The sequence below is a fragment of the Tupaia chinensis genome, unplaced genomic scaffold (assembly GCF_000334495.1).
Source record: "Tupaia chinensis unplaced genomic scaffold, TupChi_1.0 Scaffold143700_1, whole genome shotgun sequence".
NCBI classification, from domain to species: Eukaryota; Metazoa; Chordata; class Mammalia; order Scandentia; family Tupaiidae; genus Tupaia; species Tupaia belangeri.
In genome coordinates, this window is record NW_006203548.1 from 54,552 (window position 1) to 62,944 (window position 8,393).

Genomic DNA, 8,393 nt, shown 5'->3' on the forward strand with positions numbered 1-8,393 from the left:
GTGTGTGTGTGTGTGGGGGGTAATGGTATAGAAAACAAACATAGATACCAGAGACAGTGTGGGAGGAGAGCGGGAGGTGGCAGAGGGTAAGAGATAGGGAACCAAGGATGGAGGGAAAAAAGCAAAATATACAGAAAACAAGAAATGGAAGATCATTTGCTGAGAATAACAAGTTTGTTGATGTACTCGACTGAGAAAATATACAGTATACTCTGGATGGAAAATCTCATTTTGTATGAGGTGATCAAATTCCTCATTCTTTACCTGTGAGGAAGGTGCGCAGATGCAGGAAAAGAGCGTATGGATTCTAATTTAAAGGAAGAATATAGGCAGCGTAAGGGGCCTCCGTCTAATGAATATTCATGACTTCTAGTAATAAAAATAACGGTTAACTAGTATCAAGCGTGGTTGACCACCTGGCAATCTGCCTGCTCAAGAACCTTTTGAGTGTACTTCCTTTCTTCCCTTTCCTTTCTTACTTCCTTTCTTCCCTTTCCTTTCTTTCCTATGAAATCTTTTCTACCTACTTCATTCATTGTTGCGATTTCATTTTGCACTTAGAGACAGATCTCTAATTTTAGTGATCTGGACCCAAAGAACCAAGGACTTCACAACGCAGACTTTCCCATCTGTTCACATATTGGCACTGTGACTCAGATTGCACTTTCAGGTGCTTTCCAGACCAGTCTCTTCCTGCTGCAACCACCGAGTCTTCCACTCGAACATCAGACGAGGTCTGTGAGTACAAACCATGCTATGCTTCACCAGGCTCTCTGCAGTTTCCAGCTCTGACTTCTGGTCACTTTTTCTTCTGGGTCTTGGATTTCTGGAAACCTGGGTACCCCATCTCCTTTCTTGCCCTTAATTTTTCCAGATTATATTTTGGGTATGAAGTTTGTTAACAAGAGCTTTTCCAAATTTTTTCCCCTTGTCATTAATGTAGGTTTTTTGTTTGTTTGTTTTTTTGTTTTGTATATGGCATTTTGCCTTTTTAAATGCCTTTTCATACTAGTGAGCATGAGGAAGAGGTTTTGACCTCTGACAAGTCTCACATGACACTGGAAATGGGTCCAGGAAAGAGGTTTTAACTTCTCCTTTCAGACTTCCTAGGGAGAAAACTGGAAATGCTCTCAAAGGAACTCTCTTGGAAATGGTCCCAGACTTCTAAACAGGGTAGTTAGAGGCTCATGGGCCCTCAGGTAGGTGCACTAACTCTGGGGGTATGAGGGGGAGACATCTCCCTTCATTCTCTTCACTCCAGGCAGCTAGCATAACCCACTGGAAGTTTGTTACCTGGATTGGTTCTGCAGGGACACCTTGGGCCTTTCTAGGCATTCCTCGAAATTATCATTCTTCGATTCCAAGAAACTCCTTTCTGGGGCACATCCTCTCTCATTGAGATCAGTTTGACACTCAATATATTAAGAGGAGGATCCTCATTTTCCTTTGTAAGACTGTACAAGTTGCTGGAGGGAATAATTTGGCCAGTAAATGGGACCTTAGATTATCATTGCATTATCCAATTAGATAATCTATGTAGGAACTAGGGAAAGTGGACTGAGGTGCCATACATTCAGGCTTTTATGGCCCTCAGATATGACCCAAAGCTTTTTTGGGGTTGTATATCACCAGCAATTCCACCTATCAAAACTGCTCCTTCCTCACTTTTCCCAGAGATGGCAAAACAAGATTTAGAAACTGAGCCTAAAACTTTAGCCCTAGGATTTTAATCTGCAGAAAGTTAAAAACAAAACAAAACAAAACAAACAAACAAACAAAAAACACTATCCTTTGAACCTAGCACCCCCCAGAAATTCTGAGGGTGGCCTCTTCAGTCTTTTACAAACAAGACCTAGAGAAAGAGGATGGGGTTAAGGCAAAGGAAAAGCAGAAAGAAAATAGGTAGGCTCAATTTATTGCTATTTTGGTTGGGCAAAAGTCACCTCCTGGTCACTCTAGGAAATTTCTAGTGACCTACAATCACTGTCAGAAGCCTGGATACAAGAAGAACTGCTATCTTCTAAAGTCTTTGCAAAAACCTTACCCCAAATGTGGCCAATCAGGCCATTGGGCCAGGGACTGCCCTGGAAGTTCTGGGACCCCCAGTCAGACCCTGAAGAGGCCTTAACAGTGGCCTTCCAATGAGGATGTCCTCCACTCCAGTTGGCTGTCACAACGGCCTTCAACATCATGGGATCAGAACCCAGGACAACCTTGGACATGGCAGGTAGGATCCATACTTTTCTTATTGACAATGGAGCTGTCTACCTAGTACTTACTGTTTATGCTGGAGCCCCCTCCTCTGACTCTTGTCTCATTGTGGGGGTATCAGTTAAACTTGCTCATTGCCCTCTAACACCAGCTCTTTGCTGTACTTGGGAGGACATAATTTTCTCCCATCAATTTCTAATTATACCTTAATGTCCTACTCCCCTTATGGGAAGGGATATCCTCAGTAAGCTGGGTGCTCAACTAACACTGAGACCTACCACATCTGCCTTTTTATGACTGTTATTATATCCTGATCCTGAAGTTTGTCAAAAAAATGACCTCACCCAGGAAATCAATCCAGAAGTCTGGGTGATAGACACACCAGGGAAGGGCAAAAACAGCTATCCCTGTTAAAATTAGACTTAAGGATCCTAATACCTTCCCACATAAGAAAACAATACCCTCTTAAACCTAAGGCCATTTAAGGGCTTCAACCAATAATTTTTAGAATCCTATAGGTTGGCTTTTTAACCCTCTGTAAGTCACCCTGTAATTCTCCCATTCTAACAGTAAAAAAGAGAATATCGCCTAGTCTGAGATCTCAGAACTATAAATGAGGCATCTATTCCCATTCACCCAAATGGTGCTAAACCCTTACACTATTCTGGGATAGGTGCCCCCAAATTCTCATTTGTTTTCAGTTTTAAATCTTAAGAATGCTTCCTTTTGCATTCCAATAGATAAAGATTCCCAATTCTTGTTTACTTTTGAGTAGAGAAGGGAGCACCTCAACAATTAAAATGGGGAATGCTCCTTTAGGATTATCATGATGCCAAAGGCCTAAATGGTTGGTTTACAAATAGAGCTAATCTTCATCTCCCTATGGCCTAACAATAAATGATTTTAAAGAGATTTTATGACTCTTGTCATTTTGGAAGGAATTCTTTAATCCACCTCTGCAATTCTCTATTTGTAGACGAAAACTTATCCAAGGTTATTAGGCAAATTTGCCAGACATGAGTATGAAAGGCCTTTCCGTCACAGACATAGTAATAGATGCAGAAACCAATGTCGTCCAGCAATATATAATTACACTTTTTCAAATGCAAAAGGCCCTCCAATTTTATGGAGACCAAGTCTTGCCAGCAGCTACTTCTCTGGGAGTTAACCCTTTCCAAATGAAGTACTGCAGCAAAAGTGGCAAACATTCCCACTTGGATCCACATTTCATGACTCAATCTGGCTGCTGACCTGGGAAGTGACCAGACTTCTCACACTTATACCTGTGAGTCTCTGGAAGACCTACTATTTCTTTTCAAGAAGAATTCTTCCTCAGATAAGTAATATGAACCCAGCCTTCTTCCTCCTTCTACATTTTCTTACTTAGGGGTTTATGACAACATTGCCTTCTTTTAAAGTTCTTCCTAATGTTTATTCTCGTTAATAATACTGCTACTGTTTTAAATCTCTTGTTGTCTCTAGCAGGTCCAGTTATAATAATCATCTTAATTATAATCTTCAGCCCTCTGTTGTTGCAGGCCCTTACTAAACATATTGCCAACCAAATACAACTATCTTTGTGTTACAACAATATCAAACAGTGTCTAATAATGTTAACCTCTCTACTCTAGATGCAGCCACTACAGCCTTCCATAATTTATATAAGGACACCTTTAAAGTCTCTGCCTAATCTTGGGGCCAGCCTGACAGAGGCAAGGACTAAGGCTCTTACTCCTCTGTTCAGCCCATTTGTCAGCTGGAAGAAACTACAGAAGAGACCTTCGGTCCACTTTTCCTGCATGATTTCAGGGTCTCAAGTCCTTGAGGGGGAAATGTGGTAGGCAATTAGTCAGTCATGAGTGGGCAGCCCTAAGAGAAAAGCAAAAGGCTCATCTAGTTCTGGGCACCAGAAGGGTGAGGCAATTTGCCATCTTCCTTCGTTGGGGCCTGAAGGAAGCACACAGGGATGATTTGTAGATTTTTCTTTTACCAAAATCCAAGTAAGCATTTTGGTCAATACCCTAATTTCCATTAGAGTGATGGACTAATTGGACAGTCTAATTGGGGCAATCAGGTAGGTGATCAAGTTCCTCATTCTTCACCTGTGAGGAAAGTGCACAGGTGCAGGAAAGGATGTGTGGATTCAAATTTAAAGGAAGAACATAGGCAACGTAATAGGTCTCCCACTAATGAATATTCATGACCTCTAGTAATAAAAATAATGGTTAACTATTACCAAGCACAGTTGCAACCTGGCAATCTGCCTGCTTAAGAACCTTTTGGGTCTACCTCCTTTCTTCCCTTTCTTTCCTTTTAAATCTTCTTTTCTATCTACTTCATTCATGGTGGTGGTTTCATTTTGCACCTAAAGACAGATCTCTAATTTTAGTGACCTGGACCCAAAGAACCAAGGACTTTATAACACAGCTCGACACTTTCCCATTTGTTAACAATATGACATGTGCAGTCATTGGAGACAGGGAAAGGAGAAATCATCCACTGGGGGGATGGCCACATCACAATCCCTTTCTCTCCATTCTTCTCTCAGGTTTGTGGGCATGCATGCCCATGAACCTGATGTGAGGTTTTTTTATTTATGTATTTATTTTTATTTTTGCCATGGGGCACATGTGCTTACTGGAGAGACAGACTGAGAGAAAACATGAGAAATCACCCCTTGGGGAAGATGGCCACACCTCAGTCGCTTCTCCTACTGGAATTTTTGGGCATACACATACACCCAGCATGACTTTCAAGCTGCCAGGTCCAGGACTGGAAACATGGTTAGTCTTGTGGGAGTCCAGCACATTAACCATCATGCCACCTGGTGGCTCCCAAATTTGCTACTTTTTTAAGTCTCGGTGGTGGGTTTTCAAGGAGAGGGAGTGAGGCCAAAGAGACAAGTTCTCCTCTTTTGATAAGTGATGCATGGCCTTAGGACCATACAGAATCCCCCACCACCAATAAAATAACTTTACCATCTGTGGCCCATTAACTTTGGACCTCCAAACCAATGAAATAAATAAACCTTTCTTCTTTTTCATTACCCAGTCTGTGGTACTTAGTCATTTAGCAACAAAATAGAATAAGTCTACGGATAAAGGAAATGTGGGATATGAAGTGAAAAAATGTTCAGTCTTGAAGTAAATTAAAGCCACTGAATGTTGACGATTTACACAGCAATGCCTAACTGATGGGCCTGAAGAGCTTATTCTGCCTGCAGCCACCCTAAGTAGTAGTGAAAAAGTAGGGTGAGGCCTTTCTGACAAGAAGACTTAATTCTAAAGACAACGGTGAGCTGTGAAAAGTTAATGAGCAAGGCGCCCCCTCTCCCCCACCTGTGCTGCTTTCTGGAATCAGACTGTTCTCATCAAGACTCCTATGGCTACCAAAAACAGATCAAGGCAAATATTAAGTCATTATTTTAAGTAGTCATTTTAAAAGGTGCAGATCTCCAAAATCTGTGGGTAGGAAATGAAATGTCTGGGCCTGCTAGAAACCAGAAGGCTTTCAGCAGCAAAGACTACTTTCCATCTTCCCCTGCCCCACATGGTCTCTTTCCTACATCCCTAGTAGGGAGGCAGACCTACCTCATTCTATTTGAGGCCAGAGGACGCTCATCTGCAAATATCCAAATCCCTACCATGTGCAAGGCTGGGACTGCCATTTCCATGGTGGCCTTTATATCGATCCCTCAAGGCTTCTTTGTTCTGCTGTGCACATAAAACTCCCTGCTGCCTGTAACTCCCAGCTCCCTTGCCAAGTGGATTTGGCTTGGGTGCAGCCAATGAGAATGTGGGAGGAAAAGGAGAGAACAGGATGGCCACTCCCCCTCTTTAGGGATTTGTTTTATCCTTGGTTACAGCTTTACTAGCCAGCCCCTCCTTCCTGATCACCATCCACTGCTGGAAAAACAAAAGCCCTTCCCATTTCAGTTCAATGACTTCAACTTCCAGGCTCTGGTAGTTCAATTCCTATCCTGTCCCATCCAAGTTTTGTATAGTTGTGGCTTCCAGCTGTTGCTAATCCCCAACTGTTCTTGCCTTAATCTATTTGATCTAACAATGCTGTAGGGGCATTGAAATTGACTCTCCATATTAAATTCCCTTTATTAAATTTCCCATCATCCAATAGGCAAGCAATCTTTGCCCTTCAGCTCATGGAGGTGATGGGTACTTTGTTTAGTCTGCATTGTAGGTTGAGACTCTCTGACCAATTCTGCTCCCTCTCCCATGATCTTTTTAAAATTTATTTTGATACATTCAGTGACTGTGTATCATTACAGCATTCCAAATGAATGTTCTCTTCATGAATACACTGCACAAAGATCCAGTCAAAGACATTAACATACCCATTATAATAAAAATTCATTTCCATTTTGGGTGCCTTAAATGTTTTGCTTCTTTCTTCTTCCCCTTGATTCCTTCCCTCTCAGTATCCCTATTTCCCACCATCCTCCCCACTGTCTCCAACACCACCATTGCTCTCCATGCTCTTATACTTTCCAATCATTCTGTTTCTGCTATAGAGTGCCAATATTCGGCATGTACTGGGTGGGTCCCTCTATTATTTTTCACAGGCATCTGATGTTGTGAATGTTTAACAGATGGATCTCTGATTAGACTGTTTTGTCACAGTGGTAATACTATGTGCACTCACCAGAGACACAAAAAGAAAGCAAGTCACCAAGTCCAGGACTTGAACCAGAGTTGGCTATGTGGGAATCCAGGATCTTAACCACCATGCCACCTGCTGCCCCCTTAAAATCTTATTTTAAAGTGATCCTTTAGAACACCACTTCAGTGGCGTTCAGAGCCCTACCTTCTTTCTGTATCCAGGAGAGTACAGATAAGCAATATTTCTTTTAATTGCCAGAGGTGGCATAGGAAGGCAGAGGGAAAAAGCACCCCCTGTGGAATTCAGTTCTGTTGCAAGTTCTTCTCTAGTTCCCTCCTGTTGTGTGATTTGGGGCAAGGTTAAATGTGCACTTGGCATTTTTCAATCTGTTGGGGCTGGGATTTGAACCCCATAATAGGCCATGTAGACCTGACTCACTTAACCATTAGGTCATGAGGCTGGCCCTGGGCCTCTCTTAAGAACTTTGCCCTTATGACCAATCACCTCCTGGAGACACCATTTTCTTATACCATCACACTGGGGTCAGGACTGCAACAGGAATTTTGGTCAGGACAGAAACACTAATATGATAAAATCCACTTGCTCAGAGTAGTTCCCTCATTAACTACTCTGTTTAACAGTGAGGGTTTATCCCAGAAAACTTGATAGAGTGGGAAATAAGGACAAAAGGATTTCATTGTATCTGAATTCTTATCTCAGCTTGAGATCTTTCAAAAGCAGACCCAGAGTGAAAAGTCTGCTAAGCTCGTTCTAGGATGAACTGGTGTGTATGGAACTCAATATAAAAACCTCATCAATATTTCCCTTGAAAGACACTAGGTCCCAAAATTTGTGAGTCCAATAGCTTCTCTACAAAGCAACCATTTATCAAGTAGCAGAAATAGGTGCATATGGGTGCTCTCAAAGGTAGGAGGGTCACCTTGCTCCGGTCTCAGATTTAGAAGTTGCAATCTTCTGCCTTGATCCTGGGGCCTTTCATTTCCCCATCCCACCCTGCTCAGAAGTTACTGAGGTGTGAATTTAGGGATAATAAAACCATCAAAGGGCTTGATTCTGAGAACAATCAGCTGGGGAGTTTTCAGTAAAGGAACATCCTGTCCAGAGAGGTGTGACTTCAAGGCAAGTGATGAGAGACCTTGGAAGAGGCTTTCTATGGGGAATCAGGCAGGGCACGCAACTGGGAGGACTTAAGGTACCATCTGGCTTGTGCAAAGGCAGATGCTCCTCATCAGTGGCAGTGCATGCCCCTATCTCTCCCTATCTCTCCAGGGCTCCATGAATAGGGTCACTCTGACAGCCGGAGTGGACCTCCTTGGGAGGACAGAACATCTAGAGAGGTATCAGAACCTGTTTCTAGGGGTCAGCAGTTAACGTAATGGCTATGTTGCTGGACTCCCATGTAGTTGACCATGGTTCACGTCCTGGACCTGGTGGCTTAAAACTTATGCCTGGAGTGTGTGCGTGTGTGCGTGCCCAAGATCCCAAGAGGAGAATGGAGGAGAAGGGATTGAGACATGGCCATACCCCCTGGGAGGGTGATTTCT